At 41.1% G+C, this 12,318-nt stretch overlaps 1 protein-coding gene across 2 annotated transcripts in view; it reads right to left on the bottom strand.

The window, feature by feature from the left end:
- nrip1b (nuclear receptor interacting protein 1b) overlaps positions 1-4,220 on the bottom strand; it is a 39,980-nt gene extending 35,760 nt beyond the window's left edge. For both annotated transcript variants that reach the window (XM_030745821.1, XM_030745822.1), the window contains exon 1: positions 3,991-4,220. The gene's annotated coding sequence lies outside the window, so the exon portion shown is untranslated. The remainder of the gene's footprint in view (positions 1-3,990) is intronic.
- Between the last annotated feature and the right edge of the window lie 8,098 nt (positions 4,221-12,318).

Genomic DNA, 12,318 nt, shown 5'->3' with positions numbered 1-12,318 from the left:
ACAGATGAGCTCTGGCTAGTATAGCTTTCAGGGGTTGCAGAGAAGGAATCCATCTCCCTTCCTCACATTTCGTCATTCCAGCCTGTGTCCAGGAGCCGTGGCTGTAAAGCAGCATTTAGCAGTTACTGCTTTGTCATCAGAATGAGTCCCATTGACTTTGGTTGCCTTCTGTTCATGATAGAAGCACCAACAGAAGCAGGAGTGTTGTCTCTGAATGAGACGGTACTGCTTGCTATCACTGAGAGCTGAAATCTTCTAAGAAGCACACAGCGGAAAGACACTAAGACTGCCCCCACAATGATCTCATTTCAGAAAGCAACAGCAATGTCTCTACTTCCACATGTCGTTTTCTGATTGCGTAGGTATTCTAGGGGGCAGAATATTCTGAGAAAATGTACTGAAAATAAACTGATCGGTAAAGGGTACACATGCCTCTTTATGTATCTGCTTGCCTAATTTCGTGTTCCAGTAGTAATTTTAACGGCTGCATTAAATTAGTACTGTTGGCTTCATCAGTATATTAGCTTATATGTATGCTTTCATTACTCCAGCCCTGACATTTTAGCCTAGTGCTCACTGTAGTCAATTCAAGACATTTTCCAGTTTTATTCAATGTGGCACTACAGTGATATGAAGAAACCACAGTTTAGTCTGTGTGCTCATATCAAAACCACAGAGAGACAAGAGGTGCTGGGGATGCATCGACAGAGCAGCTGAATGTAGGTATTGGCTGATATTGGCCTGGTTGAACGATATCAGCAGATAAGATTCCCTTCATTAGGTTGTAGTTACTTAGAATATAAATTACACATTAAAATAATCACATAACAAGACAGATGAGGAAAAGAGAAAGAGGAGAAGGAAAAATGTCATTATGGATTATAGATTGTGTGGGGATTGGGGAGGTTTGGCGTAAGGGTAAAGTTTCTGTGTTTCTCTGAAAAAAATGGGAAATATATTAAAGCAAAAACAAAATAAATAGACTAATATGGAGCATTAACCACATTGTTATTTGTAACGCTGACAATGGTTAAGTATCTGTATGTAACAGGAGACAGGGAAGACCATCACCATTTAATAATAAATCAGAGAAAAGTGATCATTTCAGCTCATTGATTGAGTGCAACACTGACTTCTGTCTTGTTAATCTGAGATAAATGTTTCATTCTGACTGTGAAATTTACAGCATAATTGTCAATTGGTGTAAATCTTTTCCCTGTAACAGCAGCACTTCTGACTGCTGTTATTAGAAGAGTGTCTGCTGAATAAACAAACAATAAATGGAACACTGACATTATAGAGACCAAACAATTAGAGAAATGAGTTTGTGGCCCAAAGGTGTCTGGTTCTGAATTCTCAGTGGGCCGACAGGGTGCGGGCCTGTAAGTGGATGAGAAATGCACTTCTACTCCTCGCATCTACTGTCAAAGTGCCCTTGAACAATGTTCAGTGGCCAACAACACAAGTGCTGGGCATCTCCCAGGTCTATAATAAATCAAAATCTCTGCAGTAAATGCATGACACTTGTTCTGGTAGATTGCACATTAGGTTTCTTTTTTTTGTGTGTGTTGCTGAGTATCTTAGCAATCAAAAAGCAGGATGCCACTCTCAATTTTTGTCTGCCTTGTGCTCATGCTATTGTATATGACAGATTTACAAACAGTGAGGGTTTGAGCTGGCACGGTTGTAGTAGTTACAGAAGCTGTTAGTGGAGGTGAGTGCCTGGGCAAGTACTCCCAGGACTCTGTGGAGTCATCCTGTAAAAAAAATACATTTTATTACATTATTTTCTCTTTTACACAATTCAAAGTCACAAAGTAGCAACAAGCACGGTGATTCTGAAATTACTTTGTGTTTTTCATGATCTGCAAAAGAGATGTGCAGAATGCACCTGCATGAGCACAATCGCACACACACGTCAAAACATGCCACTTTCATACAGCAGCAGCAGCAGCAGCGGCGGCAGTGTTTTGATGGCAGATAAGATTCTGCTGTAATGAAAGGCAGCCCATGGACAGGAGAGGAGAGAGTTCAGAGTCCAGTCTTGTGACTGTTGAGTAGCCTGGGCATCATTTGCATTTGGCCATTTGAATGTCCTCTGGTTCTGTTGCAGGCTACTGCACATCACTCAACAGCAGCTCCCGGGACAATAGCAGATGGCAGAGTCAAATCAAGCTCCATCCAACACAGAGGAGCCTTTGAATTACAGCACACAGGCCAGCCCACTCAAACACTCATAAAGTGCACCTTAAAAAGTTGGGCTATAAACGTGGAGGTTTTAGTTATCTATGGCAACAGAGGACAAGCTGAACTACCTTGAACATCTTGTGTAAGTTCAGGTCAAATAATTAAGCAGCTTAAATGTTCAACAAAAGAGAGGCTAAGAGGCAGACCCCCAGACACGGGCAGCATTTAGAAGGCTTTTAAAAAAGTTAGACTTTCCTCCACATTACTTTAGATTGTAAGCCTAAGTAGTTCTGTGGAAGGCAGAATATTAACTGAACCTTTTTTAAAAAGCCTCATATCCCGACATCCAAACAGGTTATTTTAGAGGCTGAACTGAAGATGGACTCTGCCCTCGTGCCTGTAACTCACAGAAAACCTCAGCCCCTGACCTTTTGCCTCCACACTGATCCAAAGTCCAATGAAGCAATAAGATATTTCTGAAAAAGGAACACCTACGTAAAGGCCACTCAAAAACTCTCGCTGAGAATACATCTAAGCCTTTGAGAGCTATCAAAACATATCTGACATGATGGCACCTGATGTGACAGGCTGCAACAGACCAACTTCAACTGATGGTGTTTTAGTCTGCAGACTACACTAATATCTATCAGAAGACCCCGGGGAGGGTGGAGAGTCGCTTCAGAGCTTTTCAGAGGTGGTTCAGATAACAAGGAAAAATAAAAAGAGCATTAATGAGATTCATCAACTACATACATTGGCTCCACCGCTGTTTTTACGTGCATTAAAGAGCTATCTTGATCCCGACTGTGTTATAAAGTTGTTGTAGCAACAGTGTTTTGCAACATTTTTAACAACCTTTGCCTACACCGTGTTTACTGTACATGCTCAGGGGTTAGTGTCACTGTCCCTGCTTTCCCCTGAGAGCTACTGCAATGACACATGCACGGCAAAATTAGAACTCTTTCACGATAAATATTCAAATCAAACAAATATTACCTAGTACTCCAGGTCGCTTGTAACACCTTGGAAGCATTACACGTGACCCCACCTATGAAATCTTTTACGCTTTAAGGTTCATTTAAAAGCCTTTGAGACTTGCCAACTGTAATCTACACACCAGCGCAACTGTGAAGCGTTTCCCTTTGGTGGTGCTAAAACTACAAGATGGGGAGCTGCACACTGTTTTGACCCGACGTGATGAACTACATTGACTGTACTAACGTTACATTACAGCTCCTATGGAATAACCAGCACACAGTGCGCACTGTTATTAAATTAAACCAACGGGCGTCATTAGTCATTCAGTGTCCGTGTTGTCAAGCAGCCTGACAGCCTAAAATACTCTTACAAAATTAGCAGGAGGCTTTCAAGAGATTCAGTGGCGGTCGGTCCGTATATGAGGAGAAGCATTTATACAGAAATACCTCCATTGCGGGCCTAATTTGAGCCACTGATCCGAAGGCAGCCAGTGGATATGGGCACTGGCCGCAGTTACTAAACGACTGTGGGTTAAATGAAAAGCGTGTCACAGCGCACACAGCCACGTTTATTCTCCACTTCTTTATGCAGCGTTTTCACCAATATATCCCTATGCGTCCCTGCGTGCGACACACAAACAGCTTTTCCAATCCCCGACCGACACACACACACACACACACACACACGCACACACACACGCACACACACACACAACAGACACGATCTAACCATTGCCCGACATACGCGCACCAGTGTATTTTTCCTCCCCCTAGCAGCAACAACATTGTCCACATATGACAGTGCGTCCGTGTATAGATCCCCTACCTGCGTTCGTCCACCCCACAGTCAGCCGGAGGAGCGCATCGTTATCATTCGACAGGAGGAGGCAAATCCAATGAAAACGGTCGCGACACGTTTGGCAGGAAGCAGAAATGGCGAGGCAGACGCAGGGGGTGGGAAATCAAGTCCAAAATAATTTCTAAAAAAAATCTCGTTTAAAAAAAAAAAATTCTACGAATTAGCTTTGTGACTGTGAGCGAGCTGAGGTGTGGAGCGCGTAGTCTGGAAATTGTTTATTCTCGGAGTCCCCTCGCTGTGGAGAAGTGAGCGGAGACAGCTACACTCCTCCTCCTCCGCCTGCCGCTGACACCACCCTTAAAGGAACAAGCCTTCACCCTGCTGCTGCCCACACACTCCCTCTGCCAAGCACAGAGTGCTTTTCATAATTATATATATATATATATATATATATATATATATATATATATATATATATATATATATGATGATCTTAAATGATCTTAATACTCATTTTTTAAAAAGTGAATCATATACGCAACCTATGGTTTGTATCACACTGAGGACATAAAATGTAAATTATTAATTAGTACATTTTTAAGAATGAGCGGTCTAAAAATAATGCAATTATTATTTTTGTATTGATATTTTCATGCATGGAGCAACCTGAGCAGAAAAGGAAGTACAAAAACTGCAGTTCCTCAGATGGCCACTTGAGTCTCTGTGTTAATTCATTAAAGCCCTTTTAGGACTACAGGGTGGAGTGGTATGTTATTAGCTAGCAACCCTATTTTTTAAGTTTCCTCAGTTAACTGTTCTAGTGCTGAGTATAATAGATATCTGCTACTTATTACTAACAGACTAATAAAATACATGCAGCTGTAGATGTGCTAGCAGCTGGAGTACACTGTCATTCAGCAATTTTGTGAAATAATCTCCAAAAAAATGCTTTTAAAATGAAAAAAACAGTTCTTAAAGTGGGACATGGTTTATAACCAGCTTACTTGTTATCGGGAATACTGCATTTATATAATGAGCAATGTCCTGTGAAGCTCTACAGTCCCTAATGACATCATCAGGTTTGTAAAAAGTTAGAAACATTTTTAGCATAAAGCCTGGATGCTCATGCCTGCGTGTGGCCAGAGAGGTCTGGTGGAAACAGAGAATTCTAGGAAATGCATGAACCAGCCTCAAAATAAGAACTAAAACCATGAATCTGTTTTAAATTCTTTTTTTCTTTTACAATCTGACACAATTCTCCTTACTTTGTGCTACAATAAATTGGTGAAGTTCCCCTTTAAGGCACTGCATTTGAGACTCCTTAAATGTAGCATTTCCTGTAGTGAAGGATGATCCATGATTCAGTTTTTTTGGAATAAAAATTGCTCTTCCTGTAGATGAGTAACATAAAACTTAATCGCCAGATCTTTTTGAAAGAACAGTCCACATTCATGGGCAGACTAAAATCAATCTATCTATCTATCTATCTATCTATCTATCTATCTATCTATCTATCTATCTATCTATCTATCTATCTATCTATCTATCTATCTATCTATCTATCTATCTATCTATCTATCTATCTATCTATCTATCTATCTATCTATCTATCTATCTATCTATCTATCTATCTATCTATCTATCTATCTATCTATCTATCTATCTATCTATCTCAGGTTAAATAACAGCCTTTCATTTGCATGAAGAATTAAGTAAGAAGGGCCCCAAATAATCTTGTTGTGAGCATCCCTAAACAAATCATTAGGCCGCTTCATCAAATATATCTGCCACAGTGCTGGAGATTTACTGTCTGCCTCACAGTGACCAAGTGGGGAAAATGAACAACATAAATGGCATTAAGGTGCCCTTGAATGAGAATGCGACACTGAGGTGTCTCCCAGGTGTGAATGTGTGCCACTTGACTGTGAAGCAGGGTGCCGTTTACCAAACAGAAGTTGTGGAAACTTTTCAAATATTTCTCACTCATCATTACTGTAAACAGTGTACATTTAAACCAATGATTGCGCACCATATGCTTCCAAATCACTTTTTTCCCCCTTTCTTTGTGTCATCTTGTGCTAATCTGTGCTATCTGGTCCACTGGCCTGCAGTCTGTCATCTCAACATGGCCTTGAACAAAATGTCTCTAAGGACCTGGGGAACATCAGTGTTCTGGTGAATGAGAACACAACAACATAACCTACTTCCAGCCATCCCTGTCTCTATTTCCCTTTTCAAATCCTGGATGGGGGGTAGTCTCTGTGTGTGTGTGTGTGTGTGTGTGTGTGTGTGTGTGTGTGTGTGTGTGTGTGTGTGTGTGTGTGAGAGAGAGAGAGAGAGAGAGAGAGAGAGAGATGGAGCAAGAGACAGGGTTTGTGTGTGTGCGTTGGAGGGGTGAGTGGGGGGGGGGGTTGCTCCTCCTCCTCCTCCTCCTCCTCCTCCCACTGCTGTGTTATCACATCACGCTGTGTTATTGGCCACTTGTATTCAGCCAGCTGGATACTGTGCCTTCTAACCTGCTGTAACCCCACTGTGGTGTTTAAACAGTAATTCAGTTCTTTGCCAGTAGTATAAACAGAGGCGGCTCTCAACATGTCAGTCAGGTAAATTGGATAGTTTTCTTTTACAAGGCTGTTGTTCACAATAGGTGTTACCTGCAATTTGCATTTTGAGTACAGCAGCAGTTAAAAGTCTGAGCAAAGTCCTCGCCAAAGTGCTATTCATAAAAAGTTGATGTTGCTGCCGTTTATTGTTGTTGTCTGATTGCACCACGAGTGCCGCTCAGTTTCACGTGTGCTCAGACGTTAATGTCAGCCTCAAGTCTGGAGAACAGACTTACCTCAACAATCTGGATGGTATCTTACCTTGCAACCTCTGACACGGAGTGACCTTTCATCTCTGAACTCTGACCCCGAATGCCACATAAATGGAGATACAATATCCTCCCTTTCATTCCCTCCCCCTTACCCTCCACACCAAGCAGAACCCGCTGAACTTTGCCCCTGAAGCTTTTCACAGAAATGGGTTTCAGGAAACTCTGTCCTTTGACCCTGCTTATAGGAACAGATTGTGACTGACAAAGAAGGGAAAAAAAAAGTCTCAGGTCCTCATGAAAACAGTACATGGTGTTATTTGTGTGTGGGGTTTAACACATTATGCAGCGAGGGCTGGATTACAGATGCTCATGGGCTGGTTGGAGATGTGTGAAGAACACGGCAAAAGTGTGGCACTTTAAAAAGAAAAGAGGAAGCTCAGCCAGTGTTTGAAAGACATTAGGAAATGGAAGTTGTTTTATGAGCCTGACTTTATTGTCTCGTTAACATGGTGTCTTATTCAATGTGTTCAAAAGTGCTGAACTGTCATTTTGGAATAGTATATCATCTAAATATTCAACAACAGCAGAAGGAATAAAAGTGAAAACCTCAGTTTTTTCTCGTGTCACAATCATAGCTTCTTCTAGAAGATTGTTTCCCCAATTAAATAAGCATATAATCAGCAGTATTTACTGAAAAAGAAGATCTCATTTAGCAAACATATATTTCAAAGCTTTGCACCGGCATTTTTCTGTAAAATCCGGCAGTGTAGCCGGTTCATCTGTGACTCATCATTTGTTGGTCTGCATGAGTTCACTGAGTGGTCACTGGGGCAGATTATCATTCAAATCTTTGGATGGGATATGCAGATTTGATTTGTTCATCTCTTCATAAATGAAGCGGTCTGATCCCACGAGACCCTTTGGAATTTCCTTTCTATACACTTAAACTGCATCCCAGTGAATATTTCATGGTAAAGGAAAAAAAACAGAGATGGAAAACATATGACTGCGTGGACAGGGGTCAGCTCTGCGGCGGCGTCCTCCCGGCCCAGCAGTACAAATAGAGAAGAGTTTAGAGTCAGACGCCTGATTGTCTCAGAAGGAGGGAGGTGGAGAGTCAGCAGACATTAACCCCCCACCTTTGACCTCTACTCCCCACTTTCAGCTGCAGGTTTGGAGTGAGCTAAAGCCCTCTTGGGGAGGAGGCAGGTGCAAGCTGCAGTGGGAGGGCCCACTGGAAGTCACACCATACTGTAACCTTTGAACTGGAATGCGTATGAAATGGTTGTGACATTCCCCACGTATACAGCTGTAGGGGAGGTTTCATTAAAACCATGTGAGACAGCAAAACCTGCCTGCGCAGAGACAGATGAGGGCGTATTTGAATTCTTTAAGTGTTCTGCATGAATGGATCAATTCAACAAAACAAATAAAGAAAATCATAAAACTTTATACTCCAGCCTGCAATTTACAAGGGAATTTCATTTTATGTGGCACAATAAAATGCTAACTGGTTTCAACTAGTGATTTAATGTATGTACAGTGTAAAAAAAAAGTCTCTTATTATGGAGGGAAAAAAAAGGCAGAACAGCAAAACAGCCCACAGACTTTTCATTACTGTGTAATGTTTAGTGCACCTTTCACTCATTAACAAAATAAAGTGTAAAAGAGGAGAGATCAGATAGAGTCACGCTCCAAAGATCTGTCACTCAGTCTTTTTGCTTCATTGTTTGGAATAAGCAGGAACCCGAGGGTTCAGGAATGATTCCAAATCTGCACTTCCTCAAATGGCCACATGAGGTTGGCTCCAAAAATCAAGCCAATTTCCCACACTACCATATACATGTCAACATGCCCTCTGTTACAGCAGGATTAACAGGTTTATGACAGTGTATAAATTGTAACATCATTAAAATTTAAACAGCTTTAAAACTGGAAGGCTCAAAGGTACTAAAGTTGGGTGTGAGGATGCTTTGACGGACAGGTGGCTGCTTTCAGGTGGCAGACTTGAGTCTGCCACCTGAGTCACTCTAAAGGATTTCTCCAGTTACTAACAGACTATTCAAGAAGTCTGTTTTCCAGGTTTGGTGAGAGAAATTTTTAGCAGTTATCTGTGTCTATGTGACATACTGTACCCAGGTAGTTTATACCATACAGGGATCATAGAGACCTATAAGGTCGTGGTAGTTTCATCCGTCTCTTATATAAAGTCTACATATCAGTGCTGGTGGATCAGCCAACCAACATGGCTATATTTCTATTATTTTAATCATTAAATTATAATTATTATTTGTTCTAATTACCTTAACCCAGCAGGTTATGTTTCTGGCAGTGTTTGTGTGTGTGTGTGTGTGTGTGTGTGTGTGTGTTAATGTGTCTTATGAGTGTGGTGGGTTTTGTCAACATATTGTATTTAAAATTTAATTTGAAATATATCACATTTTACCTCTGACCTCTCCTTCAAGGTCATTAGATTGATCTGAAGGTCAAAGTGATAATAATGCTATATAGAGCTATTTAAAGCTATGTTTCTTACTGCCATTGTTTGTATTGGCTTCATGTAGGCATATAGGGAATGATTCTAAATATATGTTACTTTGGACCTCTGACCTCTTCTTCAAGGTCAAATAAGGTCAAACTTTCATAAAAATTTTTTAAAACTTTGTTTAACATTCTGCTGTCTTTGTTTGTGTTGGCAACATTTGGGGAATGATATTTCACATCTGCCTTTCTTTCAAGTTGACCCCAAAATGTTTTCTATCTTTAAAGTAAGTGTCCAAAGAGAGTAAACCAGGAGCCGTGGTTAGTTAGAAATGTGCTGTATTCAGTTTTTCAATTCAATTCACAACAAAACTGTCGCCTCAAGGCACTTTATACTGTAAAGACCCTACAGTAATTACTGTAGTATAATATTATATAATAAGCTCTAGTTATTCATGTCCATTTATTTACAAATAAATACCTGTTATCCATGACCTGCTCCTTCATAATGTTTGTATAATCAAAGTACACATCTGTCATGCTGCTCTTATCTGATTTTTGCTGCAAAGTTCTGCAAAGAGTAAAAAGCAGAAAGAAAACCAAATGAATATATACAAACTACAATACTATCCCTTTAAAGTAAATGCTGCAGAGAGAGAGAGAGAGAACTGTTTGCGCTCTCAGAGTGCTTCTTGTTTTTTTTTATATTTTAATTTGTTTCTCACTTCAGTTCTGTTTCCAGCAGCATTTAAAATCCTCACTTGTTTATTTCCTGTAGTTTTACCTACATGTAGGAACTGGTCAGCACCTTTATTCATACAGCTAAAGCACTGTAAAATAAGCAGTTTACTATGAACCAAATCTGCATTCACTTATTAAAGTAATATCGACAAGGTCGGTGTCTTAACTACGCTGTGAAACTGCCATCCCTTTTTTACAGACTCAACTCCAGCCTTGTGATGAGTGGATTATTCATTAACAAGTGAAACTGTCTTTATTGGTGCAACAAACTACAGATGGAGAAGAAATGCATGACCTCTGTTCAAAATAAACAGACAAGAGTGATTATGAGTGGATTATGGCAGACATGCTAAACAGCCATCTCAGTAAATATTCCGCTTTTGTCCTTGAAGTGTGTCAGGGAGATGAAACTGTGCCTGATAGACAAGACAGATAATTCCAGTACAACGTAGCACTGCGCTAAGAGAGGAGAGACATGAAAGTCACAGCTGCCACATTCAGAAAAGGTGCGCCGAGCTACTGATTCAGCGTGATGACCTCCATCTCTCCTACTTCACATTATTTTCCTCATCAGACTCACAATAAGTGAGTAATTTGAATTTGAGCTGCCAGTCCTCGGGAAAAGCAACATTACATTTGACTAAGGTCACTATTAGATGTTAAGAAATGTCTCCTGGGGTACTGAGGCTCAGACAGTTGATACTATGTTCCCTGTCCAGCTATGTCAGTGTTATTTATTACAGCAGCTCTGTGTTGAGTTTCTCTAGGGGGCCAGAGATCTAACTCAAAGGATCCACATTCAGTGCAGCGCTCTACCAAAGGGATATCATTATATTGGCCTCACAATAGGGATGGTGTCTGCTTTCCCATTCAACAGTTTCTTCAGTCTACTACCCGCACAGAGTAGAATAGGCTTCATAAACACCTATGGTTGTTAAAAAAAAAAATCTCCAAGGCCATTCTGCCTGGAGCTGTTTTGTTAAGGCGTGACTGTGAAACCACAGAGATGTTATTCAACAGTCTACATGACCTGAACACACAGAGCATGTAAAGTTTAGAGGCGAAACAACTAGTCCGCTCCAATAAAGGGCATCCTCACTTTTTAAACCAGTTTCATCATATTATCATTTTGCTTTTACCCAGCAAAGCAAATGTTCTGCCAGGGAATCAATTGTAGGGCTGCTGACAGCAGTGGGAATGTTTACATCTCCCTTCGCCTGGCCTCATATCTGATGCTTAACCCATACCCACTTGCTGTGAAACACAAAAATCAAGAGGAATTTTGGAGTTGTTTTTGGATAACTGTCAAAGTATGGGAAAACAGGTCACTGCGTAAGCGTGGCTGCCTCTGTGTGTTTGTGTGCACATGCGAGAGAGACGGGAACACGGGCAAGACTAGGCTGACTCCTGTGTGTGTGAGTTGCCTCGCGTCCCCCTGAACATGCACTGGCCCTGCATCTTGTTGACCTAGTTGGTGCTCTTTGACTAATCCCTGATGATACTGTGGGTGGTCTGGGAGGAGCTCTCCTCCAGTTTCCTCTGCATTTGAATATCAGATGGCAAAGGCGGGGCCTGAAAAAAAAAAAAAATCTAAACTGCCAGGGGATTTGACTGAAGCGCCTGCCAACACAACATGGAATTTTTTTTAGTGCTCCCTGCACCTTCTCCTCTCTCTCCCACTCTCCCTCTCTCTCGTGTACTATCGCAGGTCTTCTTCTTTCTTCCACTTGTCTGACATAAAAGGCAGCCCTATTTTTTGCCCATATTGACCCAGTGATTCAAAGCGACACTGATATGCTCATTGTTTTTGTGCCCAAGTGTGTGTGTGTGTGTGTGTGTTTTCTGAACAATTAAAGGCTGTGGTTATAGTCCTGATCATGTAGCCATCCATGCTATTCAGCTAGCTCCTTTCTCAGCTTACATGTGTAACAGGAGTTTTTTCCACTGACACACAGCTGACATGCTGTCTTTTCCTATGAGATTTTATTGCATATATGTGGGTGATCAGATTACTCTTTGGCTCTTCTAACCCACTCGTTCGCTCAGTATGGGCCATGTGCAAGCATAATAAATCGCAGATATGCCGTTACTGCACACACCTTCAGAATGAGGTTACAGGTGAAAGTGCAAAAATCAACCTAAATTTAAAGTCAGTACAAAGTTCCTGTCATTGTTTTATGATATGGACATATGCGTGTATTTGTTAATGTTTGTGTGACAAATGTAGCAGCAGAGCTGCCACTAATCCTTAGTCAAAGCTGCTGTGATGATGTTAGTTTTGCACTGGACAAGCTGCTTTGTTTGAGTGAGGCTTTACT

This window comes from Archocentrus centrarchus, chromosome 14 (genome assembly GCF_007364275.1).
Source record: "Archocentrus centrarchus isolate MPI-CPG fArcCen1 chromosome 14, fArcCen1, whole genome shotgun sequence".
NCBI classification, from domain to species: domain Eukaryota; kingdom Metazoa; phylum Chordata; class Actinopteri; order Cichliformes; family Cichlidae; genus Archocentrus; species Archocentrus centrarchus.
Note: the sequence above shows the minus strand (reverse complement) of the source record. Positions and strands in the feature narration are given on the sequence as shown.